The sequence below is a fragment of the Rhinopithecus roxellana genome, chromosome 7 (assembly GCF_007565055.1).
Source record: "Rhinopithecus roxellana isolate Shanxi Qingling chromosome 7, ASM756505v1, whole genome shotgun sequence".
NCBI lineage: Eukaryota > Metazoa > Chordata > Mammalia > Primates > Cercopithecidae > Rhinopithecus > Rhinopithecus roxellana.
In genome coordinates this window covers 139,244,655-139,268,130 of record NC_044555.1, presented here as the reverse complement: position 1 = coordinate 139,268,130, position 23,476 = coordinate 139,244,655, and the positions used below count along the sequence as shown (strand labels likewise).

At 37.7% G+C, this 23,476-nt stretch overlaps 1 non-coding gene across 1 annotated transcript; it reads right to left on the bottom strand.

Annotated features, from left to right (window-relative positions):
* Positions 1-3,620: 3,620 nt before the first annotated feature.
* Positions 3,621-3,769, bottom strand: LOC115898892. Its single transcript, XR_004058546.1, has one exon. It is a non-coding gene; the product is annotated as a small nucleolar RNA SNORA4 (small nucleolar RNA).
* Between the last annotated feature and the right edge of the window lie 19,707 nt (positions 3,770-23,476).

The window sequence follows — 23,476 nt, the reverse complement described above, 5'->3', positions numbered from 1 at the left end:
CAGTGCTTATAGCATTGTTATTCACAACAGGCTCAAAATGGAAAACAGCTCCAATGTCTATAAACTGATGAGTGAAGAAATGAGGTATGTTAATGCACTAGAATGTATTTCATTAAGTCATTAATTAATTTATTTTTTATTTTAATTTATTCATTTTTAACTTTTATTTTAGGTTCGTGGGTACATGTGAAGATTATATAAGTAAACTCATGTCATGGAAGCTTGTTGTACAGGTTACTTCATCACCCAAGTATTAAGTCTAGTTTCCCAAAGTTTTTTTTTTCTTCTCCTCTCCTTCTTCACAACCTCCACCCTCATGTAGATGCCAGTGCCTATTTCCTTCTTTGTGTTCATGAGTCCTCATCATTTAGCTCCAACTTATTTATTTATTTATTTATTTTTTTTTTTTGAGACAGAGTCTTGCTCTGTCCCCCAGGCTGGAGTGCAGTGGCTGGATCTCAGCTCACTGCAAGCTCCGCCTCCCGGGTTTACGCCATTCTCCTGCCTCAGCCTCCTGAGTAGCTGGGACTACAGGCGCCCGCCACCTCTCCCAGCTAGTTTTTTGTATTTTTTAGTAGAGACGGGGTTTCACCATGTTAGCCAGGATGGTCTCGATCTCCTGACTTCGTGATCCGCCCGTCTCGGCCTCCCAAAGTGTTGGGATTACAGGCTTGAGCCACCGCGCCCGGCCTAGCTCCAACTTATAAATGAGAACATCTGGTATTAGGTTTTCTGTTTTTGCATTTGTTTGCTAAGTATAGTAACCTCCAGCTTCATCCATGTTCCCACAAAGACATGATAGTGTTCTTCTTTTATGGCTGCATAGTATTCCATGGTGTGTATGTAGCATATTTTCTTTATCCAGTTTTCCACTGATAGGTATTTAGATTAACTTCATGTCTTAACTATTGTGAATAGTGCTGCATGAACATATGTGTGCATATATATTTATAATAAAATTATTTATATTCCTTTGGGTATATACCCAGGAATGAGGTTGCTGGGTAAAGTAGTAGTCCTGTTTTCATGTCTCTTTGAAGAGTAGCCACACTATTTTCCAAAATGGTTGTACTAATTGAAATTCCCATCAACACTATGTAAACGTTCCCTTTTCTCCACAACATTAGCAGCATCTGCCATTTTTTTGGCTTATTATTAATAGCCATTCTGACTGGTGTGAGATGGTATCTCATTGCGGTTTTAACATTTCTGTAATATTGAACTTTTTGTCATGTACTTGTTGGCCACATGCATGTCTTCTTTTGAAATGTGTCTCATTATGTCATTTGCCCACTTTTTAATGGAGTGTTTTGTTTTTCTTTTGTAAATTTGTTTAAATTGCTCATAGATGCTGGATATTACACCTTTGTCAGATGCATAGTTTGCAAAGATATTCTTCCATTCTGTAGGTTGTCTCTTTATCTTGTTGATGGTTTATTTTGCTGTGCAGAAGATCTTAAATTTGGTTAGATCTCATTAGTCAATTTTTCCTTTTGTTGTGATTGCTTTTAGCATCTTTGTCTTAAAATCTTTGCCTGTTTCTATGTTAAGGATTGTGTTACCTATGTTGTCTTCCAGTTTTTTTTTTTTTTAAATAGTTTTCAGTTTTACATTTAAGTATTTACTCCATCTTTAATTGATTTTGGCATATGGTGTAAGAAAGGGGTCTAGCTTCAATCTTCTGCATATGGCTAGCCAGTTATCCCAGCACTATTTATTGAATAGGGAGTCTATTCCACATTGCTTGTTTTTGTGAGCTTTGTCAAAGATCATATGGTCATAGTGTGCAGCCTTATTTCTGGACTCTCTATTCTGTCCCATTTGTTTACATGCATGTTTTTGTACCAGTCCTGTGCTTTCTTGGTTACTATAGCCCTGTAGTATAGTTTGAAGTCAGGTAGTGTGATGCTTCCAGCTTTCTTCTTCTTCTTTTTTTTTTTTTTCTTTTTTTTTTAATTCTTCAGCTAAAAGAGCAGAGGAGGTGATTTATTTTAGGGTCGTTACACTCGGCCACAAACACAGAAATAGTCCAGAATGTCACAAGTCCAGGGCAGAGGACCAACATGGGCAGTTTTGTTTATGAGCAAGGTGGGTCTCAGAGGTGATCGGTGATCAGAGGGCGATGAAGTTCTAGATCCATTGAGACAAGCTCTAGACAGTAGCATGCAGTCCCACAACTTGTACCAGCATCCCCAGCGCCTGGCATTCCATGTTTCTGCTCCTGTGGCCTCCACGATGCAACAAGCTAGCGGTTTACTTGGACCTCTGCCTCATCTTTCTTCTTTTGCGCTTCAGCCTGCGCATTCGCTTCTTCCCCTACTTGGCTCTCATGGCGCAGAGGTTTCCAGAAAAATGGCGCTAAGGCCGAGAGAAACCCAGCTTTCTTCTTTTTGCTTACTATGACATTGGTTATTCAAGCTCTTTTTCGGTTCCATATGAATATTAAATAGTGTTTTGTAGTTCTGTGAAGAATGTTGCTGGTAATTGGATAAGAATAGCATTTAATCTGTAAATTGCGTTGGGCAGTATGTTCATTTTAATGATATTGATTCTTCCTATCGCTGAGTATGGGATGCTTTTTTCATTTGTTTGTGTCTTCTCTGATTCTTTTGAGCAGTGTTTTGTAATTCTCATTGTAGAGATTTCTCACCTTCCCAGTTAGCTGTATACCTACGTGTTTTATTCTTTTTGTAGCAATTGTAAATGAGATTACCTTCCTGGTTTGGCTCTCTGTTTGGCTGTTTGTGTGTAGAAATGCTAGTGATTTTTTGTAAGTTGATTTTGTATCCAGACACTTTGCTGAAGTATTTTATCAGCTGAAGGAGCTTTTCCACTCAGACTATGGGGTTTTCTAGATATAGGATCATGTTGTCGGCAAACAGGTATAATTTAACTTCTTCTGTTCCTACTCGAATGCCGTTTATTACTTTCTCTTGCCTGATTGCTCTGGCAAATATACGACAACACTATACATTTTCGTTTAAGCATGGCTAACTCTGCATCCCACAAATTCTGATTGTACTTTTCTTTTCATGTAGCTAAATGACTTTTACATTTATCTTTAATTTTTTTGAACCATGGGTTATTTAAAAATATGTCAATATTTAAATTAAAATTTAAAAAAGATTCATATTTATTGTGGTCTAGAACATACTTTATTTTTTATTTGATACATAGTCTTTCAAATGTGTTAATACATGTTTTAGAGCACAAAATGTGGTCTTTTTAAATATTTCATGTGAGTTTTTGAAGAATGTGTATTCTGCTCTTTTCATATGGATGATTCTATAACTACTAAGTGATCAAAATGATTGAAGTGATGCTCAGGTCATCTTTTCTTACTGATATTTTGCCTGCTTAATCTGTCAATTACTTACCATGAGTTTTTGATGTCTCCAACTATAATAGTAGAATTGTCTGTTTATCTTTGCAGTGCCATCAGTTCTTGCCTTATATACTCTACTTTTTAGGTGTGTACATGTTTTGGATTGTTATATTCTCTTAGGTAATTGACTCTTTATCATTTAAAAATGCCTCTTCATTTCTGATCATTTTCCTTTCTCTGAAGTCTGCCTTTTCAAAAAATAATATAGCTACTCATACTTTTTTTACACTTATGTAATGTACAGTACAAACTAGTAGTGAATAATATGTATATATTAATGTTATAACCCACCGTGGAAGGTGATCAACATTATTATCCCAAATAGCCCAAGTTGGTGAAGGTTTTTTAACAAAAACATTCCCTGAAAACATTAACTTTTGGTAACATGCTTTATTTTGATAAATGTTAACACCGTATACTTTTCTTTACCTCTTTATTTTTAAATTATCTGTGTCTTTACATTGAAAATGTCTTTCTTTTAGACATATAGAGTTGATTTTGTCCTTTCCTCACTCTGACAATTTCTATTGTTTGTTAGTATATTTGGACCATCATATTTAAAGTAATTATTTATACTAATATCTTATTTTATTTATATTAATACATATGATTGATATATTTCATGCTTATAAATATTTTCTATTCATTTCATTTGTTCTTTGTTTCTTTTTTTCTTCTTCTTCTTCTTTTTTTTTTTTTTTTTTTGGTGGGGGGGACAGGGTATATTTTTTACACCCAGGCTGGAGTGCAGTGATGCAAACATGGCTCAGTGCATCCTTGTCCTCCCAGGCTATAGTGATGCTTCACCTTTGCCCCCAAGTAACTGGAATTGTAACCACCCAAGAGGTTCACCTTGCTGGCTGCCTAGACAGAGCTGATTTATCAAGGTAGGGGAATTGCAATGAAGAAAGTATAATTCACACCTAGCCAGCTACGTAGGAAACTGGAGTTTTATTATTGCTCAAATCAGTCTCCCTGAGCACTCAGAGATCAAGGTTTTAAACATAATTTGGTAGGTAGGGGCTCAGGAAGTGGGAAGTACTGATTGGTCAGGTTGGAGATGGAATCATAGGGGGCTGAAGTGAGGTTTCCTTACTGTATTCTGTTCCTGGTTGGGATTGCAGAACTGGTTGAGTCAGATTATCAGCCTGGGTGGTGTCAGCTAATCTATCGAGTGCAGAGTCTGCAAAATATCTCAAGCACTGACCTTAGGTTCTACAGTAGTAATGTTACCCCCAGGAGCAATTTCCGAAGGTTCAGACTCTTGCAGCCAGAAGCTGCATAATCCCTGAAGCATAATTTCTAATCTTGTAGCTAATTTGTTAGTCCTGCAAAGGCAGATTGGTCCCTAGGCAAGAAAGGGGTGTTTTCAGGAAAGAGTTATTATCAATTTCATTTCAGAGTCAAAGCATAAACCGAATTCCATCCCAAGGTTAGTGTGGCCTATGCCCCAAAATAAACAAGAACAGCTTAAAGGTTAGAAACAAGAGGCAGGGCACCGTGGCTCATGCCTGTAATCCCAGCACTTTGGGAGGGCGAGGCGGGCAGATCACAAGGTCAGGAGATCAAGACCATCCTGGCCAGCATGGTGAAAAACCATCTCTACTAAAAATCCCAGCTACTAGGGAGGTTGACTCATGAGAATCATTTAAATCAGGGAGCCAGCCAAGATTGCGCCACCGCTCTCCAGCTTGGCAACAAAACGAGACTTTATCTCAAAAAAAAAAAAAAAAAAAAAAAAAAAAAAAAAAAAAAAGAGAGAGAGAGAGAGAAACAAGATGGAGTTTATTAGGTCTGATTTCTATCACTGTCATGACTTCCTCAGTTATAATTTTTTCAAAGGTGGTCTCGATCCCTGCCTTTTCATTTTATAGCACCTTATTCTTAAGATGTGGGCAATGCAGATGGGGAAAGGCTATCAATTGCTCTGACTTCTTCTTGCTGACAGGGTGTATAGTGGGGGTAAGGGTTGACTCCAAGGTAAGAGACATGGAACTGTTTTGCAGTTGTCTGAGCTTGCTCACACAGACCAGGCTGGGGTTCCAAGGCTTTCATGGAAAGGTGTTAGTGTTCTCATCTATAATTTTAATACAGCATTTAAGTGGACAGTGTACTATAAATACTGAGTTCTGGGATAATGAATGCAATTTCCAGTTTTAAAATTAAAGATTTAAAGCATTTGTTTGATAACTTGTAGGCAACCAAAAATATTTAATCTGACTTGCACAGAAAAAATAAAATAAAGACTCAAAAACAACAAACAACAGGTGTACTATAATTACTGAAATAATTTTTTCTCCCAGTCTTTACTTTTATTTTTGTTTTATTTTTATTTATTTTTTCTTTTTTATTATACTTTAAGTTCTAGGGTACATGTGCACAACATGCAGGTTTGTTACATATGTATACATGTGCCATGTTGGTGTGCTGCATCCGTTAACTCATCATTTACATTAAGTATATTTCCTAATGCTATTTCTCCCCCCTCCCCCCACCCCACAACAGGCCCCAGTGTGTCATGTTGCCCTTCCTGTGTCCAAGTGTCTCATTGTTCAGTTCCCACCTATGAGTGAGAACATGTGGTGTTTGGTTTTCTCTTCTTGTGATAGTTTACTGAGAATGATGGTTTCCAGCTGCATCCATGTCCCTAGAAAGGATGTTAACTCATCCTTTTTTATGGCTGCATAGTATTCCATGGTGTATATGTGCCACATTTTTTTAATCCAGTCTGTCATTGATGGACATTTGGGTTTGTTCCAAGTCTTTGCTGTTGTGAATAGTGCCACAATTAACATACATGTGCATGTGACCAAAACAAAACAACAACTGTCTGTGGATTAAAATAACATTTTAAGGCAGCCACAGTTAAAGACACAACTGACAAGGAAATTTGTTGTTTCTGTGGCACACAACAATTTAACATAACAATTTTAATTATTACTGATAACATATACTGAGGCATATCAGAATTATAGGAATCTTATACAAAATTTTGTAACGCATACTAATAACATCTTTATGCAAATATAACCCATAGAAAATTAAACACAATTTTGTATTTGATAGTGTTTCCTGTGTTTGATTGATAGTGTTTCCTGTGTTTGAAACACTTGACTTCACGAAATAGAATTCCAGGTCACCATAAGTCATTCATTTAGCCAAACTGATAACTCAAAAATTAACAAAGGAGAAACTTTTACTCTGATAGACAGGAGACTCAACTTTCCAAACAGCAAGACTAAATGAATACAGCATAAGGCCACGAGAATCTCTCTTCTCTCTCCCCCCATACTTTTCTTTTAGTTTACTTAAAAGGCAAACAAAAACCTTTGATTATCTTTTAGTATTACATAAAAATCATTTTCAAAATAGAAAACCAAATTTTATGCTTGCATTAGTGCAAATTTAATGCTAAATTTAGTTTTTAATAACATTTTAATACCAGTTTTAATTAATTTGATGATAAGATTTTCATAAACCTTTTACAACCCTTTACAAGTGTTTTTTGTTAAATAGCAAAACAATGTTGTAAAAAAAAACTCTGCTGTGCTTTTATTCCAAAGTTCAATGTATGGAAAAACTGAATAATACCCCTTTAACATTAGGCAATATATTTACACACAGTAATTTTTTAAATAAACCTTCCACAACTTGTTCAAACCTTTAGATTTTTTTCTGACTCACTTAACACAACCCTTCAACCCTCTAAACTTAGACAAGAAATTCGTACTCCCATGCCTTTATATAATCTTTTTTTTTTAATTTTTTAAATTTTTTTATTTAGATGGAGTCTCACTCTGTCACCCAGGCTGCAGTGCAGTGGCACAATCTAGGCTCACAGAAAGCTCCGCCTCCCATGTTCGAGTGATTCTCCTGTCTCAGCGTCTCTAGTAGCTGGGACTACAGGTGTGCACCACCACGCCAAACTAATTTTAGTATTTTTAGTAGAGATGGGGTTTCTCCATGTTGGCCAGGCTGGTCTTGAACACCTGACCTCATGGTCCACTCACCTTGGCCTCCCAAAGTGCTGGGATTACAGGTGTGAGCCACCGTGCCAGGCCATCATTATATGATCTTTTATCAAAAGTACATTCTACTTTCCTTTCATATTTTGTTCATAAAACTGTTTCTTCAGTAGTCTCACATATATGTCACACTGTTAACTCTTAGCAACTATTACTTTTGGTGAAAAACCTGGTTTGTAAGTGATTTTAATTATGTACCATGTGTGAAACCTAGGATGCCAGTCAAAAGTGCAGATAAGGTCTGACTCTTTCCAGCTAGGGGGTGTGGCTAACTCCACATGTTCCCAAGTCTTATCTAGCTGTAAAGCAGGTAGGTTATACAGTTAAGATTCATACCAGCATTTTATGAAACATTTAGGAGACCTCACAACCTTTAAATTGTACATTTCTTGCATAAATTCCCTTTCAGAAATCCTTTCTCAACTTACACAAACCATCTGTGACATGCTTAGATTTTCTGACTTGTCCTAAACATCCCTTTTTTTAAATGACTAATTATTTCAAGACAAGATTTTACCAAACAAGATCCTTTTTTATATAAAATATATTGTCTTTATAACATTCTTTGTATAGCTAGGAATCTAATTTCACATGTCCCAAGGCCTTATCCAGCATAAAATGGCACATCTTTGAGATATGCCAATAAGTTATAGATTTGGTCTCTTTACATTATCCCATATTTCTTCAGGGTTTTGTTTATTTTTTAAAAATAATTTTTCTGTTTTTTGTCTGAATGAGTTGACTCAAAGAACTAGTCTTTGAGCTGTGAGATTCTTTTCTCTGTTTGGTCTATTGTGCTCTTAGTACTAGCAATTGTACTATGAAATTCTCATAGGGAAATTTTCAGCTCAAAAGGTTAAGTTTTGGTGTTTCTTAAAATGGAAATTTCATCTTTCAGCTCTTGAATTATTATAATGATTGCTTGGCTTCCTTGGATTGGGTTTCAACTTTCTCCTGGATCTCAGTGAGCTTCCTTGCAATCCAGATACTGAATTTCATGTCTGTCATTTCAGTTATCGTAGACTGGTTAAGGACCATTGCTGGGGAGCTAGTAGGCTTGTTTGGAGGTAAGGGTACACTCTGGCTTTTTTTAATTGGCAGAGTTCTTGCACTGATTGTTTCTCATCTGGGAGGGCTGTTGTTCCTTCAGCTGTGGTGCCAATTGAGTATAGTAAGTTGGTTCCATTTCAAGCCTCTATACAAGGTCTTTGTTTTTGAATTTTTGATGTCAGTGTCTCATAGGGGGTGAAATAGTGAAGTGTTTTTTGCTGTTGTTATTTTGGCCTGTGTTTCCTGTAGACAGCACTTAAGAGCAGTGGGTGCTAAATAGGCTCTTATTCAACCAGGTGGCTCTTTTGTGTTTCCTAATATTTCCAGCTATGTTCCCTTCCCCAGGAGCATTAAGGTCCAGGAATCAGCGCTAGCATTCAGGCCGCCCAGATAGGGTTCCTCACTTTCTCTCTCTTCAGCCTCAGCATCTGCCTCTTTTCTCCATTCACATTTGGCATTTTATCTCTAAAGATCTGCTAAAATTACAGTGGTTTAGTCCAAAATCCAGTCTCTATGAATGAGAGTGGCACTTCCTAGCTGCATCTAGTTGGTCATGTTGCTCTTTTTTCAATTGGACACTTTAAAATGGTTAATTGCGTTATGCGATTTTGTTCTCATTAACATATTTTTAAAATAAAATATTACAACTAAGAAGAATCCAAAGAGATATTTTAACTAAATATAATGTGGTTTCATGAATGAGATTGGGAAACTAAAAATGGATATTAAGTAAAAACTAAGGAAACCTAAATAAACTATGGGCTTTAATTAATAAAAATAGTAAGAACTGGATGGTAGTTGATATAAATATGGAAAAGATGTTAAAACTCAGAGGAAATGTTGGTTGAAAGTAAATATGAATTTCAGGTGAATCCCTAAGCAACAACAAACAGTTTTTTTTTTTCTTAGTCACAGCTTTCTTATTCTTTTTTTTTTTTTTTTTTTTTTTTTTTTATATATATACACTTTAGGCTCTAGGGTACATGTGCATAACGTGCAGGTTTCTTACATATGTATACTTGTGCCATGTTGGTGTGCTGCACGCATCAACTCATCAGCACCCATCAACTCGTCAATTACATCAGGTGTAACTCCCAATGCAATCCTTCCTCCCTCCTCCCTCCCCATAATAGGCCACAGTGTGTGATGTTCCCCTTCCCGAGTCCAAGTGATCTCACTGTCAGTTCCCAACTATGAGTGAGAGCATACGGTGTTTGGTTTTCTGTTCTTGTGATAGTTTGCTGAGAATGATGGTTTCCAGCTGCATCCATGTCCCTACAAATAATACAAACTCATCCTTTTTTATGGCTGCATAGTATTCCATGGTGTATATGTGCCACATTTTCTTAATCCAGTCTGTCACTGATGGACATTTGGGTTGATTCCAAGTCTTTGCTATTGTGAATAGCGCCGCAATAAACATACATGTGCATGTGTCTTTATAGCAGCAGGATTTATAATCCTTTGGGTATATATCCAGTAATGGGATGGCTGGGTCACATGGTACTTCTAGTTCTAGATCCTTGAGGAATCGCCATACTGTTTTCCATAATGGTTGAACTAGTTTAAAATCCCACCAACAGTGTAAAAGTGTTCCTATTGCTCCACATCCTCTCCATCACCTGTTCTTTCCTGACTTTTTAATGATTGCCATTCTAACTAGTGTGAGATGGTATCTCATTGGGTTTTGATTTGCATTTCTCTGATGACCAGTGATGACGAGCATTTTTTCATGTGTCTATTGGCTGTATGAATGTCTTCTTTTGAGAAATGTCTGTTCACATCCTTTGCCCACTTTTTGATGGGGTTGTTTATTTTTTTTCTTGTAAATTTGTTTGAGTTCTTTGTAGGTTCTGGATGTTAGCCCTTTGTCAGATTAGTACATTGCAAAAATTTTCTCCCATTCTGTAGGTTGCCTGTTCACTCTGATGGTAGTTTCTTTTGCTGTGCAGAAGTTCTTTAGTTTAATTAGATCCCATTTATCAATGTTGGCTTTTGTTGCCGTTGCTTTTGGTGTTTTAGACATGAAGTCTTTGCCCATGTCTGTGTCCTGAGTGGTATGACATAGGTTTCTTCTAGGGTATTTATGGTATTAGGTCTAACATTTAAGTCTCTAATCCATCTTGAATTAATTTTCATATAAGGAGTAAGGAAAGGATCCCGTTTCAGCTTTCTACTTATGGCTAGCCAATTTTCCCAGCACCATTTATTAAATAGGGAATTCTTTCCCCATTTCTTGTTTTTCTCAGATTTGTCAAAGATCAGATGGCTGTAGATGTGGTATTATTCCTGAGGACTCTGTTCTGTTCCATTGGTCTATATCTCTGTTTTGGTATCAGTACCATGCTGTTTTGGTCACTGTACCCTTGTAGTATAGCTTGACGTCAGGTAGCATGATGCCTCCAGCATTGTTCTTTTGGCTTAGGATTGTCTTGGCAATGTGGGCTTTTTTTGATTCCATGTGAACTTTTAAGCAGTTTTTTCCAATTCTGTGAAGAAACTCATTGGTAGCTTGATGGGGATGGCATTCAATCTATAAATTCCCTTGGGCAGTATGGCCATTTTCACGATATTGATTCTTCCTATCCATGAACATGGTATGTTCTTCCATTTGTTTGTGTCCTCTTTTATTTCATTGAGCAGTGGTTTGTAGTTTTCCTTGAAGAAATCCTTTACATTGCTTGTAAGTTGGATTCCTAAGTATTTTATTCTCTTTGAATCAATTGTGAATGGAAGTTCATTCATGATTTTGCTCTCTGTTTTTCTGTTACTGGTGTATAAGAATGCTTGTGATTGTGGCACATTAATTTTGTATCCTGAGACTTTGCTGAAGTTGCTTATCAGCTTAAGGAGATTTTGGGCTGAGACGTTGGGGTTTTCTAAATATACAATCACATCATCTGCAAACAGGAACAATTTGACTTCTTCTTATCATAATTGAATACACTTTATTTCTTTCTCTTGCCTGATTGCCCTAGCCAGAACTTCTAACACTATGTTGAATAGGAGTGATGAGAGAGGGCGTCCCTGTCTTGTGCCATTTTTCAAAGGGAATTTTCCAGTTTTTGCCTATTCAGTATGATATTGGCGGTGGGTTTGTCATAATAGCTCTTATTATTTTGAGATATGTTCCATCAATACAGAATTTATTGAGAGTTTTTAGCATGAAGGGCTATTGAATTTTGAAAAGACCATTTCTGTATCTATGGAGATGATCATGTGGTTTTTGTCTTTGGTTCTGTTTATATGCTGGATTATGTTTATTGATTTGCGAATGTTGAACCAGCCTTGCATCCCAGGGATGAAGCCCACTTGATCATCGTGGATAAGCTTTTTGATGTGCTGCTGAATCCAGTTTGCCAGTATTTTATTGAGAATTTTTGCATTGATGTTCATCAGGGATATTGGTCTAAAATTCTCTTTTTTTGTTGTGTCTCTGCCAGGCTTTGGTATCAGGATGATGTTGGCCTCATAAAATGAGTTAGGGAGGATTCCCTCTTTTTCTATTGATTGGATTAGTTTCAGAAGGAATGGTACCAGCTCCTCCTTGTACCTCTGGTAGAATTCAGCTCTGAATCCATCTGGTCCTGGACTTTTTTTGGTTGGTAGGCTATTAATTGTTGCCTCAATTTCAGAGCCTGCTATTGGTCTATTCAGGGATTCAACTTCTTCCTGGTTTAGTCTTGGGAGAGTGTAAGTGTCCAGGAAATGATCAATTTCTTCTCAATTTTCCAGTTTACTTGTGTAGAGTTGATTATAGTATTCTCTGATGGTTGTTTGTATTTCTGTGGGGTCGGTGGTGATATCCCCTTTATCATTTTTTATTGCATCTATTTGATTCTTCTCTCTTTTCATCTTTGTTAGTCTTGTTAGCAGTCTATCAATTTTGTTGATCTTTTCAAAAAATCAACTCCTGGATTCATTGATTATTTGGAGGGCTTTTTGTGTCCTCTCTATCTCCTTCAGTTCTTCTCTGATCTTAGTTATTTCTTGCCTTCTGCTAGCTTTTGAATGTGCTTGCTCTTGCTTCTCTAGTTCTTTTAATTGTGTTGTTAGGTTGTCAATTTTAGATCCTCCCTGCTTCCTCTTGTGGGCATTTAGTGCTATAAATTTCCCTCTACACACTGCTTTAAATGTGTCCCAGAGATTCTGGTATGTTTATTTTTGTTCTCATTGGTTTCAAAGAACATCTTTATTTCTGCCTTCATTTCTTTATGTACCCAGTAGTCATTCAGGAGCAGGTTGTTCAGTTTCCATGTAGTTGAGCGGTTTTGATTGAGTTTCTTCGTCCTGAGTTCTAGTTTGATTACACTGTGGTCTGAGAGACAGTTTATTATAATTTCTGTTCTTATACATTTGCTGAGGAGTGCTTTACTTCCAATCATGTGGTCAATTTTGGAGTAAGTGTGATGTGGTGCTGAAAAGAATGTATATTCTGTAGATTTGGGGTGGAGAATTCTGTAGATGTCCATTAGGTCTGCTTGGTGCGGAGATGAGTTCTCTTCCTGGATATCCTTGTTAACTTTCTGTCTCGTTGATCTGTCTAATGTTGACAGTGGAGTGTTGAAGTCTCCCATTATTATTGTATGGAAGTTGAGGTCTCTTTGTAAGTCACTAAGGACTTGCTTTATGAACCTGGGTGCTCCTGTATTGGGTGCATATATATTTAGGATCGTTAGCTCTTCCTGTTGAATTAATCCCTTTACCATTATGTAATGGTCTTCTTTTTCTCTTTTGATCTTTGATGGTTTAAATTCTGTTTTATCAGAGACTAGGATTGCAAACCCTGTTGTTTTGTTCTCCATTTGCTTGGTAGATCTTCCTCCATCCCTTTATTTTGAGCCTATGTGTGTCTCTGCATGTGAAGTGGGTCTCCTGAATACAGCAATCTGATGGTTCTTGACTCTTTATCCAGTTTGCCTGTCTGTATCTTTTAATTGGACCATTTATTCCATTTTCATTTAAGGTTAATATTGTTATGTGTGAACATGATCCTGTCATTATGATATTAACTAGTTATTTTGATCATTAGTTGATGCAGTTTCTTCCTAGCATCGATGATCTTTACATTTTGGCATGTTTTTGCAATGACTGGTACCGGTTGTTCCTTTCCATGTTTAATGCTTCCTTCAGGGTCTCCTGTAAGGCAAGCCTGGTGGTGACAAAATCTAAGCATTTGGTTGTCTGTAAAGGATTTTATTTCTCCCTCACTTATGAAACTTAGTTTGGCTGGATGTGAAATTCTGGGTTGACAATTCTTTTCTTTAAGAATGTTGAATATTGGTCCCCACTCTCTTCTGGCTTGGAGAGTTTCTGCCGAGAGGTCTGCTATTAGTTTGATGGGCTTCCCTTTGTGGGTAACCCGACCTTTTTCTCTGGCTGCCCTTAACAGTTTTTCCCTCATTACAACTTTGGTGAATCTGATAATTATGTGTCTTGGAGTTGCTCTTCTTGAGGAGTATCTTTGTGGCATTCTCTGTATTTCCTGAATTTGAAGTTTGGCCTGCCCTACTAGCTTGGGGAAGTTCTCCTGGATGATATCCTGAAGAGTGTTTTCCAACTTGGTTCCATTTTCCCCCTCACTTTCAGGCACCCCAATCAGACGTAGATTTGGTCTTTTCACATAATCCCATACTTCTTGAAGGCTTTGTTCATTTCTTTTTCCTCTTTTTTCTTTAGACTTCTCTTCTCACTTCATTTCATTCATTTGATCCTCAATCACTAATGCTCATTCTTCCAGTTGATCACGTCAGTTACTGAAGCTTGCACATTTGTCACGTATTTCTCGTGTCATGGTTTTTATCTCTGTCAGTTCATTTATGGCCTTCTCTGCGTTGATTATTCTAGTTATCCATTCTTCCATTCTTTTTTCAAGATTTTTAGTTTCTTTGTGCTGGGTACGTAATTCTTCCTTTAGCTCTGAGAAGTTTGATGGACTGAAGCCTTCTTCTCTCATCTCGTCAAAGTCATTCTCCGTCCAGCTTTAATCCGTTGCGGATGATGAGCTGCGCTCCTTTGCAGGGGGAGACGCGCTCTTATAATTTGAATTTCCAGCTTTTCTGCCCTGCTTTTTCCCCATCTTTGTGATTTTATCTACTTCTGGTCTTTGATGATTGTGACGTACTGATGGAGTTTTTGTGTGAGTGTTCTTCATGTTTGTTAGTTTTCCTTCTAACAGTCAGGGCCCTCAGCTGTAGGTCTGTTGGAGATTGCTTGAGGTCCACTCCAGACCCTGTTTGCCTGAGTATCAGCAGCAGAGGCTCCAGAATATAGAATATTGCTGAACAGCAAGTGTACCTGTCTGATTCTCACTTTGGAAGCTTCGTCTCAGGGGTGTACCCCACCATGTGAGGTGTGGGGTGTTGGTCTACCCCTAGTAGGGGATGTCTCCCCCTTTTAGGCTACTCCGGGGTCAAGGACCCACTTGAGTAGGCAGTTGGTCCATTCTCAGATCTCAACCTCCGTGTTGGGAGATCCACTGCTCTCTTCAAAGCTGTCAGATAGGGTCGTTTGCGTATGCAGAGATTTCTGCTGCTTTTTTGTTTGTTTGTTTAGCTGTGCCCTGTCCCCAGAGGTGGAGTCCACGGAGACAGGCAGGCCTCCTTGTGCTGCTTTGGGCTCCACCCAGTTCGAGCTTCCCAGCGGCTTTGTTTACCTACTTAAGCCTCAGCAATGGTGGGTGTCCCTCCTCCAGCCTCACTGCTGCCTTGCCGTTAGATTGCCGACTGCTTTGCTAGCAATGAGGGAGGCTCCATGGGCATGGGACCCTCCTGGTCAGGTATGGGACATAATCTCCTGGTGTGCCGTTTGCTAAGACCCTTGGTAAAGTGCAGTATTGAGGTGGGAGTTACCCGATTTTCCGGGTGTTGTGTGTCTCAGTTCCTGGCTAGGAAAGGATTCCCTTCCCCCTTGTGCTTTCCAGGTGAGGCGATGCCTTGCCCTGCTTCAGCTCTCACTGGTTGGGCTGCAGCAGCTGACCAGCACTGATTGTCAGTCACTCCCTAGTGAAATGAACTTGGTACCTCAGTTGAAAATGCAGAAATCACCCATCTTCTGTGTTGCTTGCACTGGGAGCTGGAGACTGGAGCTGTTCCTATTCAGCCATCTTGCTCTGCCCCCCAAAACAGTTTTTTTATTTATTTTTTTATTTTTTGGAATGATAATGTAGACTGAAAAATGTGACTATAATAATGGATGTAATTATAATTATTACTAATGTATTGTATTATTAATAAAAATTTTTGTGTTTATCTCCAACATCGAGAATAGTGTCAAGTACACAGTAGGTACTTAATAAACATTTATAAAATGAATGATTGCATTTATTGTGGTCATTTCTATTTATCAAAATGTACCAGATCAAAAAGGAGCCAAAATAATGTTTTCAACTCTCTTTTTTAGCTAGTGTAGATTTATTGCACAGCGGGTCCATTTGACTGCTTAGGGATTAGGCAGTAAGATGAGAAAAAGGAAAATAGCAACTTCCACTGAAAAACAACTGATTCATGACCCTGTCTATTTATAATGTAAGCTTGCTAAATATTCAGTCTGTGAAACTTAATACACAAGGAACAAATTTCAAATGAGCCCAGGTTTTAAGTAGAATGCTAAACGAAAGCCTTCTTTTACAGGATAGTACATGGAATACAGTTTCATTTGTGAAAATAAGAGAATATACATAGATATGTCTGTATAACACAAGTACAATTTCTGCAAAGTTATAGTTATTTCCCTTAAGGTGTAGAACTGTGCTGGGGGTGAGTTTTACTTTTAATTTTACATCCTTCTATAATGTGTGATTGTCTTTTACCATGAGCTTGAATTACATTATAGTTTTTCATATTACTAAAAATGTTTGTCATTATGCTTTGCTCTTCATTGAACCTTATAAAAGTTCCACATTTGAAAGAATTTGCTCAAGATTATTATTCTTCTTTGAGTCTCTAGTAAACCACTAAACCATTTAGTTCTCAGAACTTATCCATACCCTGAAATTATAGCTTAATCTGCCTCATTTTTACAACTTCAAATCTTTTAAGTTTTCAGTCTTTTATAAGACTTTATGAACATTATGATTTTAGTAAAAACAAACAAAACTCCTCTTCCAGATAAAGGTGAAAAACGAAGCAAGGCAAAATTTTTTTGTCTAAAAACCCTGTGTGTAACCACACTCTGTCTATAAAGTACATTCTCATATTTATGAAATTTCTCACATTTTGAATTTACCCAAATTTACATGGTGAAAAAGTTTATGCAATTTTTAGACATGCAAAAGTTAATATTATAATACGCCCTTCAGGAAGGTTAGGGAAATGAAAGCAAAGTACTAACCGCTCATCTGAAATAATAAACATGGTTTTAAATACAGGATAATCTCTCTTAAGGTTGTATTGTTTGGTTGCTTCTTTTTAAGGCCCTAGTACCTTCAGTTGTGTGACAGAGGACTGTTAACAATTAACTATAATGATTCTCACTCACTTGAGGTTATTGAGGAGGAAATCCTATAATGAAATTGCAACTAGCTTCCTGCTTTCAGAATCTTTCTTATTCCCCTACACCAGAGCTATAGTTACAGCTATAGTGAGTTATCTTTCTAAAATACAAGTTTGGTACTCTCACAGCAGATAACCAACTGTAACAGTTTGCTTGAGACTGAGATATTTTCCATGGCATGGGCCTGTCAGTGCTAAAACTGGGACAGTCCCTGGCCAATTAAGACTGTCATTTATCCTGTTTTAAACCTGCTCACAATCTGAATCACTCCTCAGTTTTTACAAAATGAAAATTCAAATTTTTTAGTCTTGAATACAAGACTTTGTAGTACAAAGTTTCTGCTTAGCTCTTCTGTTTCTTCTAGTGTCTATTCTGGCAGTGTATTAGTCCATTTTCACACTGCTATAAAGAACATCCCCAAGACTCGGTAATTTATAAAGAAAAGAGGTTTAATAGACTCACTGTTTCATATGGCTGGGGAAGCCTCAGGAAATGTGCAATCATGGCAGAAGGCAAAGGGGAAGCAAGCAACTTCTTAAAAAGGTGGCAGGAACGAGAGAGAGAGAGAGAGAGGGCGGGGGAAACCGCCACTTAAAAAACCATCAGATCTGTGAGAACTCATTATCAAGATAACAGTATTGGGAAACTGCCCCCATAATCTAGTCACCTCCCACCAGGTCTCTCCCTTGGCGGATTACAATTGGAGATGAGATTTGGGTGGGGACATAGAGCCAAACTATATCAGGCAGGTACCCTCTAGATGTACTTTATTATTTCTGGTCAAATATTGCAGCAAATGTCATTTGTTCCATGATTCTTTCATATGCCTGTATCGTTTCCCTACCGAGGATGCCTTTCCCCTTTTTCTTTACCTGCAGAATTTATACTCATCCTTCAAGTTTCTTTTTATTGTTTCCATAAACTTTTCTTAACTTTCCAATGCATTCATTTGCAAATAAGTCTCCCACAGCACTTGTATACATCTCTGTTAGGACTCACCACATTTTTTAAATTTTCTGTCTACAAGACTATTTTTTCTACTAGGATGTAAAATACTGCCAGAAACTCAAGAATCTTTTTATTTCTTTCTGTAACCAAGATATTTGATATAGAGTAGGCATTCAATGCCAAGTTAACTATCTAAGGCAAATGAATTCTTAATTTTACCATATCTATCAGTAGCTGTTAAATAAACACCTACTAGTTTTGCACTAGTTGCTGTTGCAAATGGAGGAAAAAAAAAAACAGTTTAAGATCAAATTTCTTCCTTCAAATGACATAAAACCTTGAATAAAGCAGAAATCTTCAGAAAGGAGTTTCTGGTCACAGTCAGTGCACAAATATGCTTTATATAACTAGTGTAACCTTTTGTACCTTTCTATTTTATGGGCAATTACAGTTTCTCATGCAGTTATGATAAAAATACAGAGAGATTCAGTCTGTTGCTCTTTAATATTTGTGTACAGATTTTTGATTGAACACAAGTTTTTATTTCTATTGAGATAACTGTTCAAGAGTACATTGCTGGGTTGTAGAATAATTGCATGCTTAGTTTAACAGGAAACTTCCAAACTGTCCTCCAAAGTGGTATATTCCAAAGTAAAATGTACTTCTTAATATTCTCATCAGCATTCTGTCAGTGGTTCAGTTTATCTCCATCCATGACAGCATTTGATGTTGCCACTGTTCATTTTTTTATAAGCCAATTTGAAAAGTTAATGTAGTGATATACCATTGTGATTTTAAATTTCATTTTCTTGATGGCTATTGATGCTGAACATTTTTTAATGTGTTTATTTGGTATTTGTATATCCTTCTCAGCGAAATGTCTTTTTATGTTATTTTTCCATTTTCTAATCCAATTGGCTTTTTTGCCCTTTTAATGTTGCATTTTGAGAGTTCTTCATATATTTGAGGCATTAGTCTTTTGATAGCTATATGGATTTCAAGTATTTTCTTCCAGACAGCAAGTTGTCCCTTTTGTTTTCTTAACAGTGTCTCTCAAAGGGCAGAATATTTTATAATTTTAATGAAATATGATTTATTGTTTTTTTTTTCTTTTATGGGTAAATATTTCTGCCCAAGTATCCTTTACCTACCCTTAGACTCTGAAGATTTTCTTTTGTGTTTTCTTCTAAGCACTTTATAGTTTTATATTTTATATTTTAGTCTGTGATGCATTTTGAGCTAACTTTATTTTTTAGAGACAGGAACTTGCCATCTTGCCCAGGCTGGTCTTGAACTCCTGAGTTCAAGCGATCTGCCCACCTCTGCCTCCCAAAGTACTGAGATTACAGGCATGAACCACTATGCCCATTTTGAGCTAATTTTTGTATTAGGTATGAGAATTAGATTGAGGTTCGTTTATTTACCTATAAATGTACAATTTTTCTAGCACCATTTGTTGAATCGGTTATGCCACCCTCTGCATTAATTGCTTCTCCATCTTTGTCAAAAATCAGTGAGTAATATTTACCTGTCTATTTCTATGTCTTCTGTTATTTTCTCTTGATCTATGAATCTATTCCTCCACCAATGCTTCACTGTTTTGATCAATATAGCTATATAGTGAGCCTCAATATTGACTTGATTATATACTAAGAATCTTTTCTTCCACTTCGTAATTCTTTCATTCTTTTTTTTTTTGTTGTTATATTGCCTGGAATGTTATATTGACTGAAAAGATGTATTAGCTGAAATGTTCTATTGACTGGAATGTTTCATTGACTGCAATTTTTTATATTATTATTATACTTTAAGTTCTAGGGTACATGTACACAACGTGCAGGTTTGTTACATATGTATACAATTACAATGTTGGTGTGCTGCACCCATTAACTCGTCATTTACATTAGGTATATCTCCTCATGCTATCCCTCCCCCCTACCCCTTCCCCACAATAGGACCCAGTGTGTGATGTTCCCCTTCCTGTATCCAAGTGATTTCATTGTTCAATTCCCACCTATGAGTGAGAACATGCAGTGTTTGGTTTTCTGTTCTTGCAATAGTTTGCTGAGAATGATGGCTTCCAGCTGCATCCATGTCCCTACAAAGGATAAAAACTCATCCCTTTTTATGACTGCATAGTATTCCATGGTGTATATGTGCCACATTTTCTTAATCCTGCCTGTCACTGGTGGACATTTGGGTTGATTCCAAGTCTTTGCTATTGTGAATAATGCTGCAATAAACCTACGTGTGCATGTGCCTTTATAGCAGCAGGATTTATAATCCTTTGGGTGTATACACAGTAATGGGATTGCTGGGTCAAATGGTATATCTAGTTCTAGATCCTTGAGGAATCGCCACACTGTCTTCCACAATGGTTGAACTAGTTTACAGTCCCAACAACAGTGTAAAAGTGTTCCTATTTCTCCACATCCTCTCCAGCACCTGTTGTCTCCTGATTTTTTAATGATTGCCACTGTAACTGGTGTGAGATGGTATCTTACTGTGGTTTTCATTTGCATTTCTCTAATGGCAAGTGATGATGAGCATTTTTTCATGTGTCTGTTGGCTGCATGAATGTCTTCTTTTGAGAAGTGCCTGTTCATATCCTTTGCTCACTTTTTGATGGGGTTGTTTGTTTTTTTTTCTTGTAAATTTGCTTGAATTCTTTGTAGGTTCTGGATTTTAGCCCTTTGTCAGATGAGCAGATCGCAAAAATTTTCTCCCATTCTGTAGGTTGCCTGTTCACTCTGATGGTAGTTTCTTTTGCTGTGCAGAAGCTCTTTAGTTTAATTAGATCCAATTTGTCAATTTTGGCTTTTGTTGCCATTGCTTTTGGTGTTTTAGACATGAAGTTCTTTCCCATGCCTATGTCCTGAATGGTATTACCTAGGTTTTCTCCTAGGGTTTTTATGGCTTTAGGTCTAACATTTAAGACTCTAATCCATCTTGAATTAATTTTTGTATAAGGAGTAAGGAAAGGATCCAGTTTCAGCTTTCTACTTATGGCTAGCCAATTTTCCCAGCACCATTTGTTAAATAGGGAATCCTTTCTCCATTTCTTGTTTTTCTCAGATTTGTCAAAGATCAGATGGCTGTAGATGTGTGGTATCATTTCTGAGGGCTCTGTTCTGTTCCATTGGTCTATATCTCTTTTTTGGTATGAGTACCATGCTGTTTTGGTTACTATTGCCTTTAGTATAGTTTGAAGTCAGGTAGCGTGATGACTCCAGCTTTGTCCTTTTGACTTAGGATTGTCTTGGCAATGCGGGCTCTTTTTTGGTTCCATATGAACTTTAAAGCAGTTTTTTTCCGATTCTGTGAAGAAACTCATTGGTAGCTTGATGGGGATGGCATTGAATCTATAAATAACCTTGGGCAGTATGGCCATTTTCACGATATTGATTCTTCCTATCCATGAGCATGGTATGTTCTTCCATTTGTTTGTGTCCTCTTTGATTTCACTGAGCAGTGGTTTGTAGTTCTCCTTGAAGAGGTCCTTTACATCCCTTGTAAGTTGGATGTCTAGGTATTTTATTCTCTTTGAAGCAATTGTGAATGGAAATTCATTCATGATTTGGCTCTCTGTCTGTTACTGGTGTATAAGAATGCTTATGATTTTTCACATTTATTTTGTATCCAGAGAGATTGCTGAAGTTGCTTATCAGCTTAAGGTGATTTGGAGCTGATAAATGGGGTTTTCTAAATATACAATCATGTCATCTGCAAACAGGGAGAATTTGACTTCTTCTTTTCCTAATTGAATACCTTTGATTTCTTTCTCTTGCCTGATTGCCCTAGCCAGAACTTCCAACACTATGTTGAATAGGAGTGATGAGAGAGGGCATCCCTGTCTTGCACCAGTTTTCAAAGGGAATGCTTCCAGTTTTTGCCCATTCAGTATGATATTGGCTGTGGGCTTGTCATAAATAGCTCTTATTATGTTGAGACATGTTCTATCAATACCGATTTTATTGAGAGTTTTTAGCATGAAGAGCTGTTGAGTTTTGTCAATGGTCTTTTCTGCATCTATTGAGATAATCATGTGGTTTTCGTCGTTGGTTCTGTTTATATGCTGGATTATGTTTATTGATTTGTGTATGTTGAACCAGCCTTGCATCCCAGGCATAAATCACACTTGATCATGGTGGATAAGCTTTTTGATGTGCTGCTGGATTCAGTTTGCCAGTATTTTATTGAGGATTTTTGCATCGATGTTCATCAGGGATATTGGTCTAAAATTATCTGTTTTGTTGTGTCTCTGCCAGGCTTTGGTATCAGGATGATGTCGGCCTCTTAAAATGAGTTAGGGAGGATTCCCTCTTTTTCTATTGATTTGAATAGTTTCAGAAGAAATGCTACCAGCTCCTACCTGTACTTCTGGTAGAATTCAGCTGTGAATCCCTCTGGTCCTGGAGATGTTTTGGTTGGTACGGTATTAATTATTGCCTCAATTTCAGAGCTTGCTATTGGTCTATTCAGGGATTCAACTTCTTCCTGGTTTAGTCTTGGGAGAATGTAAGTGTCCAGGAAGTTATCCATTTTTTCCAGGTTTTCTAGTTTATTTGCATAGAGGTGTTTATAGTATTCTGTGATGGTAGTTTATATTTCTGTGGGGTCGGTAGTTATATCCCCTTTGTCATTTGTTCCGTTGCTGGCAATGAGTTGCATTCCTTTGGATGGGTAGAAGCACTCTGATTTTTTGAATTTCCAGCTTTTCTGCACTGCTTTTTTCCCATCTTTGTGGCTTTATCTTCCTTTGGTCTTTGATGATGGTGACGTACTGATGGGGTTTTGGTGTGTGTGTCCTTCCTGCAGGTTGGTTTTCCTTCTAACAGTCAGGACCCTCTGGTGCAGGTCTGTTGGATTTTGCTTGAGGTCCACTCCAGACCCTGTTTGCCTGGGAATCAGCAGCGGAGTCTGCAGAAGATAGCATATTGCTGAACAATGAGTGTCGCTGTCTGATTCTTGCTCTGGAAGCTTTTTCTCAGAGGTGTTCCCAGCCATGTGAGATGTGAGGTGTTGGTCTTCACATAGTGGGGAATGTCTCCTAGTTAGGCTGCTCAGGGGTCAGGAACCCACTTGAGCAGGATGTCTATCTGTTCTCAGATCTCACCCTCTATGCTGGTAGAACAACTGCTCTCTTTGAAGCTGTCAGACAGGGTCATTTACCTCTGTAGAGGTTTCTGCTGTTTTTTGTTTAGCTATGCCCTTTCCCCAGAGGTGGAGTCTATAGAGGCAAGCAGGCCTCCTTTAGCTGTGGTGGGCTCCACCCAAAGCTCCACCAGGGAAGCCGAGCTTCCCATTGGCTTTGTTTACCTACTTAAGCATCAGCAATGGTGAGTGCCCCTCCCTCAGCCTCGCTGCCACCTTGCAGTTAGATCTCAGATTGCTGTGCTAGCAATGAGGGTGGCTCCATGGGGGTGGGACCCTCCAGACCAGGTATGGGATATAATCTCCTGGTGTGCCGTTTGCTAAGACCCTTGGTAAAGCTCAATATTAGGGTGGGATTTACCCATTTTTCCAGGTGTGCATGTCTCAGTTTCCCTTGGCTAGGAAAAGGAATTCCCTTCCC